General features: G+C 39.1%; 1 protein-coding gene across 4 annotated transcripts in view; it reads right to left on the minus strand.

Annotated features, from left to right (window-relative positions):
- Positions 1–18223, minus strand: part of ROCK2 (Rho associated coiled-coil containing protein kinase 2) — a 96819-nt gene that overhangs the window by 54388 nt on the left and 24208 nt on the right. The gene's annotated exons all lie outside the window — the stretch shown is intronic.

Raw genomic sequence — 18223 nt, forward strand, 5'->3', positions numbered from 1 at the left:
AATTCACCATGTAATTCAGGCTCACAAGACTAGAATACCTTCACCAAGTGACTCAACAGAAGACGAGCCAGAACTCTACATGCCGTTCTGCTACCCATTATCAAATGCCTCAGCAGAAAACAATTGGGACTCTTAAAATGGCAAGGGATGAGATCACCAAAACTAAACTAAAAATAGTATTTTAAATGCCTGTTACAAGACTTTACTCAATTCCACCTTTCTGCAACCTGGAAAAACTTTAGAAAATTACTCTTCAAACACAGACACCTTTCCAGTTACACAGGGACAAATAAAACTAAAAATTAGTTTCAGATACTAAGAAGAGTCTGAGACGCAATTCATTGTCAGCAGCTCCAGTGTTCAGCCTGAACTGGCAGCTTTATTTATTATCCTAAGAACAAAATCCTGAGACTGCTTTTTCAGGTTTTTGAGCCTTGACAAGGCATCAGAGAGTTTTAAGTCAGAGACCACATCATGTTTATTAATAGGCAGCCAACAGAATTAGATAGCTTTTCAGTCTTCCTAGTAACTGAGGCTATAGCTAACAACCTGCTGATTTTATATTTTTATTAATATATGTGAGAGGGTATACATTATTGCAAATATTACTAAAATTATTATATTCATTTTAATAACATATCTGGAGATATTCAAAAGCAAAGCCTAAGATATTAAATACATATTGAATGCCACTTCGTCCTAAATAAGCTCACACAAAAATGAAACCACCTAATCTGTGGCAATGTCAGTTTATACCACAAAACACTTTCATGGTTAAGACCATTTTCAAAATGAAGAAATTTTATTTATTTATTTTTACCTCCTAATAAATGAAAGTGTCTTGGAAAGTGTCGCAGACATGCTGATGGAGTATGGGTTAGACAAATGATTAAAAGCTGGCTGAAAGACTCAGCCTGGAAGACTGATCAGCAGCACAAAGTCCAGTTGGAGCAGTCACCAGAGTGCATCCTTGCACTGCCACTTCTCTGGACTGAGAAGGTTTTCACAATAGTCAGTGAGGGGAAAAGCCAAGTCCTGCTACTGGAGAGGAAAAATCCCAGGTACCAGGTATAGGTTGTGGCCTGACAAGCTCGAGAGCAGCTTTGCAAAGAAGCACCTGAGGGTCCTGGTAAACAACAGATTCCTTTCTACTGTGCACTGATCAGGTTCCATCGGGAGTGCAGTGTTTCACTTCTGGTCTCCCAAACAACCAAAGGCAGGGATCTACCAGAATGAGTCCAGTAAAGGGCTGGTAGGATTAAGGCACTAACACATTTCTCCAAGGAGAAAAGGCTCAAAGAGCTGTGACTCTGCAGCCTGAGAGGAGAAGATTCAGGGCAGGGGATCTCATCAGTGTCTGTAAGCAGTAATTTCACGATTATAAGCAGCACCATTTTGACTAAAATTTTGGTCCGAACCCGAAGTGCGGCTTATAATCAGGTGTGGCTTATATATGGACAAAGAATGAAAAGTTGTTGTTTTAGTTTGGAGGACAGGTGTCTGCTGAGAAAGGCAGGAACTTCTCTTTGAAATGGAGAATGTAAATCCCCTCCCTCCAAATTATTATAATTTTGAAATCAAGGGGCTTTCAGGCAAAAATATAGGAATTAGGAATAACAGTTCTTTTCTAGGGAAATTAAAATAGAAATACAGTACTACAAAGAAACAAACTCCAAACCCTGACAAAGTCAGAGTACACCCTGACACCCCGTCAGGCAGGGTGTTGGTAGCAGTCCCATTCCATGGTGGCTGCATCCTCCTGCAGTGACAGATGTGATTCAGTTGGAGCAGTGCTCCTGTACAAGGTGCAGTTTCCCTCCGGAGCTCCAGTGGTGATGTGGAGAAATCCGGCTTTCCTCTGGAGTCCAGTGGAGAAAGGGGCTCCCTTAGTGTCCCAAAACCTCTGTTTTTATCTTAGTAAGAAATGTTGGGCTCTTCCCCCTGGCTGGAGCAACTTCCAATGGGATGCAGTAATTTTATCAATCCCACAGTGGGACTCAATGGCCATGAGCAGAAAATGACTCGCTGGAGGAAGGATGGGTTGTGAAAAGATAAAGAACAATGCCCCGTCTGGTTTCAATGGATGGTCCATTAGCAGAATATCTGCCGTTGAGATAAGGATCACTGCCTCCACCCTCAACAGATGGTGATAGAACAGATACCTTTTATCACACCTTGTATTGTAATGTGTGGTTTATAATCAGGTGCGGCTTATGTATGGACAAAGAATGAAAAGTTGTTGGCACCCGGAAGTGCAGCTTATACTCAGTGCGGCTTATAATCGTGAAATTACTGTACCTGATGGGAAGGACTGAAGAAAAGGCACTGCTCATTGTCAGAACAAGAGACAGTGGAGATAAGGTAAAACATACAAAATTCGATTTGAACACCACACTTTTTTCCTGTGAGAGTGGTCAAGTACTGGAACATATTGCCCACAGAGGCTGTGGAGTCTCCACTAGTGATGTTCAAAATCTGACAGGACACAGTCCTGGGCAACCTACTTTGGTTGACCCTGCAGTGAGCAGGATGTTGGACTAGACAATATCAAGAGGTCCTTCCCAACCTCTAACATTCTGTAACACCTGTAAATATTTCCACTGCTGTACAGAAAAAAGGTGGAATTTTACTCTTGACTCTATGTAACCTTATAACTGTTATGATTGTGTTACACATTAAGTTTTAGAACTTCCTACCAAAACCAAGCTTAAGACAGTGTAAATAAGCAAACAGTCACTCAAGAAGCACAGTAGTTGCTTTAATAACAGTAAATATAAAAATTATTTCAGTCTTGATTATAACAGTTCCTGCAAAACATATTAAGGAGAAAGGAGTGATGCACCAGGACATCATACTCATCTTTCAGAGGGACAGAAGACTTACTACCTATTCCTAATCTATATGACACTTTTACAGAAGATACAATAAAACCAAACCAAAGTAACAAAGTTGTTAAATACTTGCAGATTAGTCACTACATGAATTGCACACCTAATGCTCAATAATCTGCTGGACAAATCCAACAGAAAGTACTAATTTGAGATGACTTCCTGCAAAATAGCATAACAGAATCCCTACTACTCTTGATTTGGCAAACCACCTTCAGAAAAGGGTATCTCATCTTGCAGCACAGTGTGCTTGCAGAAATATGGATCCTCACCTTGTGGCATGTAGAGAAGGACTGTGCTGAATGCCTGATGGGAACAGCTGGGCCACCTTTTAGGATTTTACCTAGCTCAATTAAGTATCAATTCCAATTAGATGGCAGTCTACACGGGACTACAACATTCTTCTTTCACTGCTACTGAGAAAATATTTTCATGATCACTAACAACTGGGTAGACATTTTAAGGGAGATGTAAAAGCAGTCTATGCTAACAAAAATCAGCAAGGCATATTTTTGTTCTTCCTATTTTGGAGGGGAAGAGAGGTGAGGTCACTTGATGTCTTAATGCTTTTCATGTGAAGATATTTTAGTGGTTGAACAAGAAACCCATATATAGTGTGCTTGACTTCTATCTTAGGCAAAACATCAGGGGAAAAAATAGTTATCACCCCAACAAAACTTTTAGTGAAGTTGGTTTACAAAGTCCAAATCTATCATATGTTCCAATTTAAGATGAACTATATTATAATTTCAGATGTCACATTTTTTCCACCGTGTCATTCTGATTCCATGGGTCTTTTGTGGGCTATACAAACTGAGAACCACATTTGCAGCTAATTTAAATTAGCTCTTTTTACCTCTTTTTCATGGACTCCAAATAACAATTTTCACGCGTAGTTTTAGAGAAAGGAAATTTGAGAACAGCACAACTGACTATTTAAACTCTTTGGAAGTGTCCTAACTCTAGAATACAGATACAGCTGGTGTCACAGAGAAGTGATCAGTATCATCATCACGAGGAACAGAAAGTGTGTCAAAATTTTTTTTAGTCCCATGGATCTTATTATCATACTCTTTCAAAGATAAGATTTTAAGCTTTTAAACAAAATTTTAATGCAAGAGATTTCAAGTTCATATCAACATGCAATTTATGAAAAACTTGTGTTGCACACTAGCGTTTTGGCAAAAGTTGCTTCTTTAAAGCTTTACATTTTCATTGAAAGAACTAGCTTATATCACTTAACAGAAAAATTCACTACCAATAAGAAGCTGTGTCAAAAGATTATGCAGTAAAACAGACAGCTGGGACTGAAGAGAAGTAATCCAGGAAATGACGTCCCCAGTGTCTAGGCCTCACAGATAAGTCACTTCAAGCAGGAAATTTGCTATTACAGGGATTTCACTGCTCACTTCCGCTTTCTGCTCTTACAAAAGACTCAGAGCTAACAGGCCAAAAATAGAAGCTTCCAAGCAAACACATCACTGGCAAAGACAGATCTGCCCCCATCAAAAGCCTTTTGCTGATGGCAAACATGCTGAAATGTTTTCCAAGAGAAAAGACCAAATTTAATGAAGTTTGGAACACCCTTACTACATGACGAGCAGACTTCATGGCCACTCTGACAGCAGTGACTCTCTGTGGACAGCATGGAGCTTGGCTTTCCCAGCAAGCAGTTTGCACTGTTTACCAACCAGGATGAAACAAAGGAAAAACAGGCAAAAAAAGTTCCTGAAATACAGGAACTAAACGTTTACGTTCTTCTCTGACAGAAGGGCTTGTAATAGGGAAAAATACTAGTAGCTTCTCAATAATGAGCTTAATATTAATTCTAGGCAATCCCACAGAAGCCCTCACCAAATTAAACCATTCTGTGTTAAGAGTTTCTGATGTTACAGTAAGCGTCTTAAACTAACATTGATATGTGCATATAAACTCCACTGACTGTCAAAAGCAGCTTTGGCTCTTTTGATTTATTCCTCATTCCCATGATGGGGAAAAAAAAAAAAAAAAACCACAAGGCCAAATAGTGGATGAGTGAATAGAAAAGGTATCAGTTACAGTAATTTCACGCTTATAAGCCACACTGAGTATAAGCCGCACTTCTGGGTGTCAGCAGCTTTTCCTTCTTTGTCCATATATAAGCTGCACCTGATTATAAGACGCACTTTGGGTTCAGACCAAAATTTTAGTCAAAATGTTGCAATAACTAGAAAACCTAAAAAACCTGATCTGCTGAATACAGTAATTTCACGAATACAAGCCGCACTGTTTTGACCAAAATTTTGCTCTCATACCGTGAAAGTGGCTAATATTCAGGTGCGGTCAATATGTGAATTATTTTCTGACATTTTCAACCCTGGGAGTGCAAACCAAGTCAGTGCAAACTGCAAAGTCGAGCTCCTGCCAGTAAAACCCTGCATTTATGTGCTTGTTACAAATTGATACTCTGTTGCGCGGCGGGCGGAGCTGCTCTGTGCAGGTAGCACAGGGGGTGGGGAAGGCGGGGCAGCTCCCTCCTGTTGGCTCCACGGCCCGGGGAAGGCAGGCAGCTCTCTCCGCTTGGCCCCGCGGCTCAGGGGAAGGTGGGCAGCTCTCTCCGCTTGGCCCCGCGGCTCGGGGGGCTCCCGTCCCCGCGTGCCGCCGCCGCAGGAGCAGGCAGGCTCCATCCCTGGCTCCCATGGCCGCCGCAGGTGCCGGCGGGCTCTGTGCCCTCCCCTGCTGCCGCGGGGCAGCGCCGGGCCGGGGTGACCGAGCCCAGCGGTGGCGGCGGCCGGCCCCGAGCACCCCCGCCAAGCGGCAGCGCCGAGCTGGGCCACCCAGCCATGTCGGCAGCCCCGAGCCCTCATGGCCCGAGCCGAGCCAGTAAACCCCGCCCTGCCGCGATTCTGTTAGTATTTGGCAACTTTGTTGCACGCGGGTCCTCGCGAACATAGAGCGGCTTATACTCGGGTGCGGTTTATTTATGGACAAAAAACGAAATGTTTGCCAACACCCGGCGATGCGGCTTATAGTCCGTGTGGCTTGTATTCGTGAATTTACTGTAATGTCCCTGCCCATGGACAAGGGATTGGAATAGATGATCCCTCAAGGCTCCCTTCCAACTCACACCCATGAGATCCTATGAAAATTTCACAAAACCATTATTTATAAGAAAACCAAAACAATATTTCTTTCATCTTCCAAACCATCAAATAAAATTTAATAAAATACACTGTGGTAAAAAGTAAGGATAGAAAAGTCAGACTGTAACATCAGACTACATTTTTCAAGCTGGGCCTAAATGCTTTTAAAAGCAGAACTTCCCTAATCTACAAACACAGGAAGTGATCATCTGATGATTCTTCCCCGGGACTAAACCTCCACTATGTTCTTCCACATGCCAGTGGGATCCTTTAATAATTCTAAATTTGCAAGGTGAGCAGCTCAGTAACAGCATACAAGAAGAAAAAAAACTGAAATGTCATATGCAAGGCAAATACAGCCTTTTCCCAAGCCTGTCCTGCTCAGTCATCTCTAGATATATTGCAATTCACTTTTCTCTTATTTAAGCAATAGTAATCAGTATGTGAAGGTATAATCTGGGCCATGACAATGCAGCTGACATTTACTGCTGGAAGGTCTTGCTATTCTAGTTCTTTTAACAGTTTTACATTAATTAACAGATTTTTTTAACAGTATTGAGTATGTACAGTTTAGAAACCTAAAAACAGCTGCTGTCCACAAATGAGTATGTAAATACTTAACAACAGGCTTTACTTACAATCTGATTTCTGTACATGAAGGCAAAAACGTACTGAAATGGTTTTAATGTTGTCTACTATTGAATACAGGCAAATTTTTCTTCATCATACAAGCAGTACTCCTGAAGACATGTCCTCTTATGTGCTGCACCTTGTGTGCGTATCTCAATGGCTTTATACATTTTCCCCTGCTACTTGAAAGACACAGTGTGAAAGTGAAATGATAACAATAGGATGGTAACAGCCCAAAACCAGCTTCCTCCTAAATACTTACAGAAGTATAATCACAAAATTGGTCAAGATGCAACAAGACAAACGTTAAGGAACACCATGATGGAACAGTAAAAGCATGCAAATAATGATCAGGAAGGTAAAGGGGTATAAAGCAGTTTACAGGAGAAAATAATGGAAGCTACTTTATTTTAAGAATTATTAAAAAAAAAATCCATTAAGAGCATCGAAAAACAAAGAATGCACAGAAGGTTTAAGTTTTCCATGCTTTCTGGGATAAGAATGAAAACAAATCCTAAGGAAAATCATTATATACATGAAGAAATGTGCTGAGGACAGCAAGATCCACTGAGATTCACTCACAGTATTAAAGGAGACTGTCCTAATCAATTTACATTAAAAACTCAGGAGAACAGGAGAGGTCAGCAGAACTGGAAAGGGCAAATCAAAGCACTCCCATTAAAAGGCATAGGGTTTTCCAAACTACAGATCAGAATATCTGGTGATGGCGACTTAGAACAAGACATTAATCATCTTGTAAACACCTAGCAGATTAACGTGTGAGATTCAGGGTTTAAGGTGTTTTTGTATTTTTCTCAAAGATAAAGCAGTGTCACATAAAAGATTTCTGGCAGATTGTAGGGAGTAATCAATAAAGCAAAACATCTTAACATAGGAATAAAATGCCACCATTCACGTGGCAAAGTTAAAAAAAAAATGGCATGGGAAATCATGCATAAAAGGTCCAAAGATAATTATTAGAAGTTTCCTAATCATCAAGACTTGGAAAAATGTGTAAAAAAAAATTTCCTTGGGTTTGTCCTGTTTCAGTTCCACAGAATATTTTTATTGCCACAATAAAGCAACAGAATTAGAAACAGATCTGTTTTTTACTGCATTCAAAATTACCTCAAAAAGAAGGAAAAAAAAAAACCCAGAAAAAAACAGTCAGATGAAACTCAAGGTACAAAAAGGGGAGAAGAATCTCTACTAACATATACTTTAGAAATAATAACCAAGCAGGAAGATAATTGAAAATGATGTGAGGTCGTAGCAGACTAGAAGTCCACTCTAAGATGCATAAACAGAAGATGCATTGGATAAGACCTCATAGAGAACTAATATTCTTTTGTAAATAAAAATCAGAAATCATTTGCTGGTATTGGTACAGCCTAAACCAGAATATTGTGTCTAGTTCTGTGATTCCTTATACAGAAAATTGCAAAAGACAAGCTGGAAAAGAACTGAAGGGAAGTTAACAAGAGCAGGGAAATGATAAGCAATTTTTGCTAAAATAGGCTGTCAGGACCAGAGACTTTAGTCTTTAAGAAGGTGAGCCTAAGGAGACAGGACAAGTTCTATCAGAACATAAAAAGCTTTTATGAGCGATGCTGATGATGGACAATTCCTCACATTCCCCAAAACAGCATAAAAATGTAGCTGAATTAGACACAAAGGCTAGGTCACAGATTAGGGAAAAAAGTTCTAAATAGTAGTAGTGATAAACTAATAATGCAGCTCCTCAAGGAAGTTGAGAAATTACCTTCACAAGGGATTCACAAGCTAGAGAAATATTTAATACAGTAGGTCCAGCTGTGGATCATTTAGCAGTGATCTCTGAAATTCCTTCCAAGCCTACCTAAAATCTCCTCACAAATTACTGTAAGAAATACACAAAGGCAGCAATCAAGCCAAAGAAAAAGGACTGAAAACAGAAACAAGCCAGAAGCTCTGAAGATACAGCTTAACATTATTGACTAAAAAAAAAAAACCCCAAAAACTTAACCATTACAAAATTGCACATTTTTCCTCCAAATTGGTTGTTGTTGTTTTCTCTTTAAGCTTTAATAAAATAAAACTGGACTTGCATGTGTTGCTGATTATCACTGTAGCCATAGAAAATTCAATAGTTCAGCATAATCTGCTTTCATCTGAAGTCACTGTACATTCCCAGGTTCTTTAGCTACTTTTGATTTTAGCATTCACACTGCTTTCAAAATATTAATATGCACCAAAGCCCAGAACTACAAATCTGTTAAAATGACACTAGAGATAATTTCCTATTCATTGGAAACCTCCAAGGCCTTTATTAGCAATCTTTGCTCCTTAACAAGAGAGCAGGCTGGTAATTTTGCCTGTCACTTTCCTGCAATCATTTATGCACCAGCTCAGACAGAGTTTGCCCAAGCATCAAGCAGAACCATACAAGTACTAGAACTGGAAAAAGACTATCTACAAATGCACAGAAAATAAACCCGTGCCTGGAATTGTTTCTCTGACATCCTGAAAAAGTCTGACATCCTGAACAAGCCTATTGTTTCAAGAAAACACAAACACAACATACAGGCCTTTATTCACTCCTCTTTTTCCAAAAAGGGTTTCCAAAAGCTACAGTTGCTGGACTGAGAGGTAACATCAGGAACACAGATAAAAGGCCAGGAGGCTCATCTGTGTGTGAGGATGGAGACAGATGTACAGCCTATTCTTATGTCTTGACCACAAGGTCACCCTTGTTCCATATTAACTAAGAATCTCACTTCTCCATCATTACATTAGAAAATTACTCTATTTATCTTTTTGTAACCTCAGACAGTTCAGTCTCTGAAGCTACTGTCAGCAACTATGTTACACCATCAGAATCACTCACCCTTCAATTCCACCATAAACTGGTTTTCAGATAAATTTATTTCCTATATATATCTTCATGTAATGCTGATGATTGTATCATACTATGTGTTTTTACTAATCTGTTTAGTAGTCATGGATAAATAAGATGCACATACACAATCTATTAACTAAAGAAGGACACTTATTAGGGTAAATAACAAAAATTGTAACTATCTCTATTACAGTAACTGGAGCTGCAAATAACATGGCTTGGAAAAAAAAATAAAGAAAAAACCTAACACCCTCCTCCCTTAAAAGTATGATTAATTAGAAGTTTTTGTAGTCACTGATAAAGAACAGATTATTATAAAACTTCCCTGTACTAAAAATACCAGTAACTGTTTAAAATCACTCTTTAAAACACTTATAACCAAATAAATAATGGCCTGCCCATCATGTTATCCCCTCCCTAACTTCAAATTTGATGTCAGTAGCACATTCTAATCAGCTGCACCACATATTTCTTGAAATGTAAGTGCTGTAGTTCATCATAATTCTATGAGCCCAGATTTCCAGTTAAAGTGATGAATAAAACTGAGGTAAACAAAATCACATCTAGCTTTGGAGTACAGAATTTGGATGCAGCATGGAAAAACCTACATGTAAATACATTAAAATACATTAATATTTTAAATGTTTAAATGTATAAAATAACAGAAATAAGACTTTAATTCTAATTCCTGTGCCAGGACTCCTAATGGAACATTCTAGCTTTTAAAGCAGAACAGGAAGTTTTCTAGATGTTTTCTATTGGAACTCTATATACTAGGGACTGACTAAAGTAATAGTTCCATCATTTGTAAAATCTGTGATAATGAGGTATGATGAAAAACTGAAGTTTTCTCATCAATTTCAATAACAAAAAAATATACAAGAGGTAAATAGTCTCAGCCTCTATTGTCTCTCCTGACAAGCCCAACTGAAAGTGTTTGAAAAACCTCCCCCAAACCAGGAGAAAAACAAATCCTGTCCCATCACATAACTGGCTGTCCTGTATAAAACAGACTGGATTCACACTTGGGAGAGACATTAAGCAGCCACTTTGTGCAGGGGTTGAACCTAGGTGACCTCTGGAGGTCCTCAAAGCTGAGTTATTCTGTGATGCTACAATTACTTTTGACCTGAGCATATGGCAGGTCAGCAACATTAAAATCAGTTTTTGTATCAATGAGTCTAAAAACTTATGTTCTTGCAAAGATAAAGACAGTCCTTGAATAAAGAATTTATTTCCTGTAAAAAAGTATGAAGCAAAGCAGAAGTGTTGACAGAACTTGCTATCTGCAGATTTTAAAAGACTTACTTCAGTAAGTCTGGTGAAATGAATGCCTATCGCAATCTACTGCTATAACTACTCATTTTCCAAGTTTCTGAGCAAGAAGTTTGTTCTGTGCACAAATGTATTTTAATTAGTTGTTTCTCCCACAAGATTAGTTAGGACCTTCACATTGCAAACAACTGCTCCCCAAAGCTGTGGGTACCCTTTATCAAGATCTTTGCGCTTCTTCCGTCGAAGAGGAGGTGACACACAAGGGCTGCAGAAGACAGCAAAAAATTTCTTCTGAAGGATTTTTTCAATTACTTCATCAGTGAATTAGTTTAGTCGTGGAAGAACTTTTATTCCTTTAGTCACTAAAATCTAGTTAATGTAAAGTTCAAAAGACATCAAGGCAACTGCAGAACCTTGTTTTAGAAGCTGCTACCATGTGAATTCATTACAAAATTTAACATTTCTATCACAGTTGACCACAAATTTGGGAAAATAACAGCTCTTGATTTCTGATCTGTTTATCTAGCCATAAATTCCACTCAGTGGGTGTTGTTATATCCTCTGCCTTATGAATCAGTTTGCAGAAGCTTTCAATGCTAATTGCAAATTATATCAGAAGGAACTGTATTTAAAAATAAACATTACATAATATTAAGACATCCAAGAAAAAACTCCAAACTATTGCATTTTGAAGAGACAAATATAAGTAATAAACACTTGTGCTTGTACACAGCACGTCAGTTTTGCCTCAGGCAGGAGAAACATCACCTTATCAGTGCCTGTGAGATATTCAAATGTACGACCATAATAAAATAAACATATTACATCACTTTGGATAAAACATCCCGTGCCATGCACAAAAGAGCATGACTTGGAACATGACTCAGAATGACTGTGATTAAATCTGTTTCTCTTAAACTGGGAAGCATTTAGTATTTCTGTCCCTAGAAAAGCAGAATATACACACATACATGCACACTCTCTCGCACAAAATGGCAGACTCAGGTCCTGGCTATGAAAGAGTATGAAGGACATGAACAATGGCTTCTACGAATAAATCGGCAACTAAAGAAAGTAAATGGGGGCCACACTGTCTGGTAGAGCAGGAGATCTGGGGACAGAATATGGGCACTTCATGCCTTTTCTCTTGTTGTCCCCTGGGACATATAGAGCTCTGCCTTAGGCATCCTCACAGGATCCATCTGAGGGTATGAAGGAGCCAGTCAAAACCATTACCAGACTACTCTCTACCTCCTCTGAGAGGTCACAAAAACTGAGGGAGTCTCCTGCTAAGTGGAAAAGGACAAGTTTTCTGCTCATATTCAACGAGGAGGACCTGCAGAAAAACAGGCCAAAATTCCAATTAAGTATCGGCCCCTGGACATCATTATCAATTAAATGGAGAATAAAATAACTGAATAAATTGATCAGAAGTAAAATTGTATATCATCAACTTGTCCTTTCTTAACAAGATGACTGTTTTGGTGCCGAAAGGAGTGAGCAGTGTTGTTTATCTAGACTTTAGCAAGGTATTCAACACAGATTCCTGCAGTAATTGTATGGGTCACTTGGGTATGCTAACAATCAGTTGGGTGGAAACCTGGCTGGACCATCCAGCTCAAAGTATCATTGTGATCAGCAGAATCAAGTCCAACTTGGCACCTGGTGACCACTGGCATTCCCCAGGGACTAATAATGGGAGCAATACTGGGACCGATACTGTTTGTTTTTACTAATGACCCAAAAGCTAGGACACAGCGTACCTTCAGCAACCTCATGGATAACACAACAGGGGCAGTGGCTCATACACTGGAGGGCAGAGTTGCTACTCAGAGGGACCCAGAAAGGCTGAGGAAAATGGGCTGAGAGGAGCCTCATGCAGCTCAGTGACACACACTCCCACATGTGGGATGGAATACCACCACACACCAGGAGAGGCCAGCACTTGCTGGCTAGACAGTAGTTTTGAGGAAAAGGATCCAAGGGTCCTGGTGAACAAAAAGCTGGTCACGGGTCCCGTGGCAGAGTAGTATGACAAGAGGCAACAGACACAGGTTGCCATATGGGAAACTGAAATTGGTTGTACGGAAACATTTTCTCCACCACTGTCAAATGTTGGAACAAACAGATTGCCCAGACAGGAGATGGCATTTCCACATTTAAGATATTTTCCAAATGAAATTCTTAAACATCATCTAATTGAATCTGATAATTAGTACATCAGCAGTTTGGATCAGAAGACCACCATAGGTACCTTGCATCCTAAATTATCCTATGATGGGCATTTGTATTCAATTCTGGAAATAGCTTTAACCAGAGCTTAATTACTAACAGGGTGCCATGTACATCTCCAGAAATACCACAAATTATTTGGCTAGACATTGCTGTTAGAAGAGCTGACAGGATATTTTGTGAAATATTTCATCGTGAATTGTATTATCACAGTGTCATTGATCATGGACCAGGGCCTGTCTGTGGAAGATCATGACTCTGTTTTGTTTTGTATTGCAGTCAAATCTAAGATAAGAGGAACCTGATGGATAAGCACAAATTGAAATAAGCAGACAACATCAGACAGTATCACAGGCATTCAACTGGAACCTGGTCTCCTACGTATGTGGTGACTCAGACTTCCTGGCTAGCTGGATCCCCATTAATAGGAAGATGGAAGGCAAATGGAGCCAGCATGCAAGACACTTAGAACAGAAGGGAAGGGTTTTTTCACATCATAGAACATTGCCACGGGATGTTTCTGCTGCCAAGGAGTTTACATTGGGCTGAAGGCTATTTGATTCAAGGGAGATAAAGCTGCCAAGGGCTGTGAGACAGAAAACCACCGCATCTACCTTGGAGATTCCCTGAGTTGCCCTGTCTCCCCAAGCTGGGAGAGTGGAAATGAACAGGCAGGGTCCTTCTGCACTCTGTTCCAGGAACTTCTGAGCTATTGACTAGAGCTGGGAACAGCACAGTTAGGCTAGAAAAACTCCTAATTCAATCTAGTGATCCACTTACATGTTATTACTTTGGGAAACTGTCATTTCACACTCACACAAGCTGCTTTAATCCCTACAAATAATTGCATGGAAGTAAGACAAGTTTCTTTCAGTCTAAGTATTACATGCTCTCAACAAAAGAACATCATGCTGAACTCCAAAGTGTACATGGAAAAAGAGAAGAGCTTCAACAACAGAGACTAAGATAAACGATTCTGAAACCAGCAGTACATTGTATCTTGCCTGTCCTCCTCCCAACCTGCAAGAGGAGCTTTGAAATTTGGGGCTGGAGGAGTAACTTGTTGATGAAGTGGTGACTGGTCAAAGGTTGGACTCTGACTACCTTGGAGGTCTTTTCCAATCTAAATAATTCTGTGAAATGTGAGAAAACAGAGGTTGGATTCAAATGCCAGCTCTGGCAACAGCCAACTAAGCGCTACTGCTACAAAGTAGGTTATGAGCATGCAGAAAACATTTGCAGCCCTGTGCAATAAATAATTTTTTCTAATCTTTGAAATATACAACAACAAAAAATATTTACCTTTTAGTGATGTTTTAAAGTCATACTGCATCTATTTTAAGCCAATTTTTACATCTTGGGAGTGGCAGTACAACTGCATACATATACAGACATGTTAGAAGCAATGCCCAGGAAAAAAATAGAAATCAAAACTCAGAGGGTAAAACAGAACAAGGGTTGACTGCCCAACCTTTTTTCACTTCCAATTCAACATGATAGTCCAGTCTGGAATGGGTGGCTGTGCAATCTATGCACACTTTCCTGGATGCAACTTCACCTCTCACTCAGTGAAAAAAAACCAACAGAATTCAGTGTTCAAAATTTCTCTTGGGTAGCTTAGAAACTACTTTCAGGTACATTCAATGTTCTAGGAACTTGACTTTCATTACTGCACAATGACAATGTAAAAATCACTCACACTGCAGTTTCTGAAATACCATGACTGATTATCAATTTTACAGCTGGTTAAACCTCATTCTAGTTAAAAAGGCCATTTGTTTTGGTAATACTCTAGATGGTTACTCTGAAATAAAGTGGGACACTTGGTCTGGAATTTGCATAACGAGTTCCCAGAACATTCCTCTTCCCAATGTTCTAGCTATAGGTGCAAATCAAACAATTGGGTGTGCTTATGTGTACAAAATCTTTTTGTTTGCATTTGTGAAAAGGAATCATTCCAAATTGGCAAAGGAAACCGCAGTCCTTTTAGAAGAGACTTAAAATCATAATGAAGTTCCTCAGATTTTCACTGCTAAGAGTGAAAATAATTTCAAGCTATAGCCATACTTTAAATATAAGACTTATCTTTAAGAAAACTCTAGTGTCTTTTTTCCCAAACATCTCAATTCTCAGTATCTAAATTTTGAATTTAGTGTTATTTGCACAATTTCACCAACCTAGGAAATTATTATTTTCAAAACCAATTCAAAAAAGGACTTACCTCTACTATCACAAGCACTATTGCAAAATTATGAAATTAGAGCAAATATACTTTTTTCACAGCAAAGATGTTATACTGAGCTATTGTAAACCCACTCCTAAATTAATTAGAGATGAAGTAAAATCAAAGATTTTGCTCTACATATGCTCACTTGTCCTTCTATCCATGAGTAATGTAATTTTCAGATGGACATGCAAGTCTCTGAGCTCTCAAGAAAAAATCTCATCCAAACCACCACATTTTTAAGTGGATAGGTACCTTTACTGTCTTTTACTCTTCAAGAGAATTCCTGATTCCTAACTTCCTGTACACAAATCAAGAAGATGGAGGTACACAGGTGAGAGAAGATCCCATTTTAATTTTCATCACTTAGAGGTGCAATGACCCACCATGCAGCTTACCTTCCAACACTTCTAAATTTTGATATCACCCTATACTATACAGTATGCAATTCTATATTTAACCCATCTCTTCACTCAGAATGCCATCACTCTCTGTGGAAATGCTTTAGTTACATACCAAAATAGAACTCCTAGAAGCAGTAATCCTTTATGTTGACTCATTGATCTGAAAATACAATTTCAATTCTTCGAAAGCATGCACCTAACTTCATTATGTGCTCAAATCACCCATGTTTACATGTACTTTTCAGAAACACTGAATTACAGTTACCACAACAACAACTACTTGTGAAAATTCATTAACATGCAGCTAATCCCTACTATTCTGTTTGATCCCACAGTGACTTTAATACATCTGAATAACAAACCTGTCATGGAAACCTGTTTATGATTGCATTTGCCTAATAGCAGCAACATAATATTTCTTCCACAAAGGACAGGTAAAGAAGAGTTAGACAGGCTAAGAAAACTGTGGTCAGTGAATTAGAGGATATTTAAGACCTATTATTAATCATCAAATATTGATTAGTTTGGCATGAAAACAAGATCATATTTGCTCATGCAAAGGATTTGGAAGAATGAAAATCCACAGACAGGTTTCTACAGTAAATCATGATACTGAAAATCCAAGTTAGTATTAAAATGACCAGAAAAAATGGGCCAGAATTTTAGCAGACATAATGTAGACAAGAAAGGTGGTCAACAGTAAAAAAGATGAAAGGATAGAAAAGGATTACAGAGGGAAATGTCAAAGTTCATTCCAAACATACTTTGAAAGGAATTCTAAATATCATCACTCAGACTTGGGTAAAAGGAAGAAAGGAGCAGTTGAAATTATTATGGCTTTTTCAGTCTGAACAGCTTAATTCCAATGACAAACCAATGTTTCTGCATTGACCTTAATTCCCATCACTACTAAAATATATGATAAATTAGGTGTCAATTTATTTTTAAAAGAAAGCAATTTAATTAAACGGAAATTAACTCCCTAGCTGCTCCACTGATTGATAATCTTGGAGAAACTGAAGCCAATTATTTTAAAAATTATCTTTCCTGCAAAAGCCTAAAATCCTACTAACACAAAATAGTGCTGGAATTCTAGAACTAGTGTCAAAAATCTAGAACTAGTTCTAGACTTTTACAATCTTTGTTCATAAATTTTATCAGAAAAGGACCATGTTGGGTTTTTTTGCAGGTACTACTACATGCATATGTAAAAAACCAGCCCATGATGCATCATAAATCGAATGAGATTTGATGACCTCTTATCTGACTCCTTCCCAATATCAGCAAGTGAAAGAACCATGTGCTTTGAAGTCGCTCATTGAGCCAGCAAAATAGATTACTTTTAGGTCATCACCAGTACACCAACACAGAATATGATTCATGATTTCTAAATTGTTTCCAAAATTTCCCACATTTACATCCATGCAAATAATGTGGGGAGAAATCATCTGAAAAGGGAAATGTATTGTTTATTTAAAGTTAGATTAGTGGTCGGACTTGATGATCTTAAGGGTCTTCTCCAGCCTTAATGATTCTATGAAAAGTAATTCCAGTAGGCTTAAAAAGCAAGAGTGTGGGATGCCAGCACCTCTGATGTGACAGCACCAACAAATGGGAAGCCTTTCAGGTAGGCAGCATAGGTTGAGTAGGGTACAGATCAAACAACAACAAAAAAAAGGACAGGTGAAAGAAAATAAAATCCCTCAACTCCAAAAGCACAGTCTGCCAAGAAGACAACCCTGATTTCAGAATCCCAAGTGCTCTGAATTCCCAGAGAAAGATATTCTACAACAAGCCAATGAAGCCTTCCCTGTGCGGACATCCAAAACAGTGGCTGAGTATCACGTAGACTGTAGAGCTGTGTATTATGGTTATGGCTGTTTCTGAGCAATACCAGCAGTGAAGACTATGCCCAGAGTCCAGCTCAACCTTAAGCCTGTACTGCAAACCAAATGTGGATGATCTCATCAACTGTTACTTGCACTTCCCATTGCAACTTGAAACGCAGACACACTTCTAGGCGGAAACTTCTGGTGCACAACACCAGATTAGTGATGCAATTCCTTCTTCCTCCCACTTATGAATTTTCACTTTATACCAATGTCACAGCTCATATCTCATCCACTTTGCAAACACAACACTCAGCTAAGCAACTAACATGCTTTGTTGGAAATAAGACCACTTCAATAAAAATGCTGCCTTACTGTCCCTTTGCCATCCCTTTACCACCTCAGCCCATGGTGCAGGGCTGAGAGCAGAGCAGCAGTGGTGGCCAGGGCAGGACACAGCCACTCTGGTCCTGTCCTTCACACTTACAGCTATGGTTGGGAGCAGGGGTTTTACATCCCTTTACACGTTCAGAATTCCCCCCTATGCCAAGAAGCCTTCAGAGCTGCTTCCCCACCAGGATTTGCTGGCTCGTTCCTGCTACATCACAGCAACTTCACTTTGCCTCAAAATTATAAAAGGAAAGAAAAAATCCACATCTCCAAGAGAGCACCAAAGACATTTTCAAAACTAGGAGACTGTTCTTCAGCTCCATATGAAAGCCAACGCTGCCCTCGGAGCAA

This window comes from Catharus ustulatus, chromosome 3, assembly GCF_009819885.2.
Source record: "Catharus ustulatus isolate bCatUst1 chromosome 3, bCatUst1.pri.v2, whole genome shotgun sequence".
In the NCBI taxonomy this organism is placed as follows: domain Eukaryota; kingdom Metazoa; phylum Chordata; class Aves; order Passeriformes; family Turdidae; genus Catharus; species Catharus ustulatus.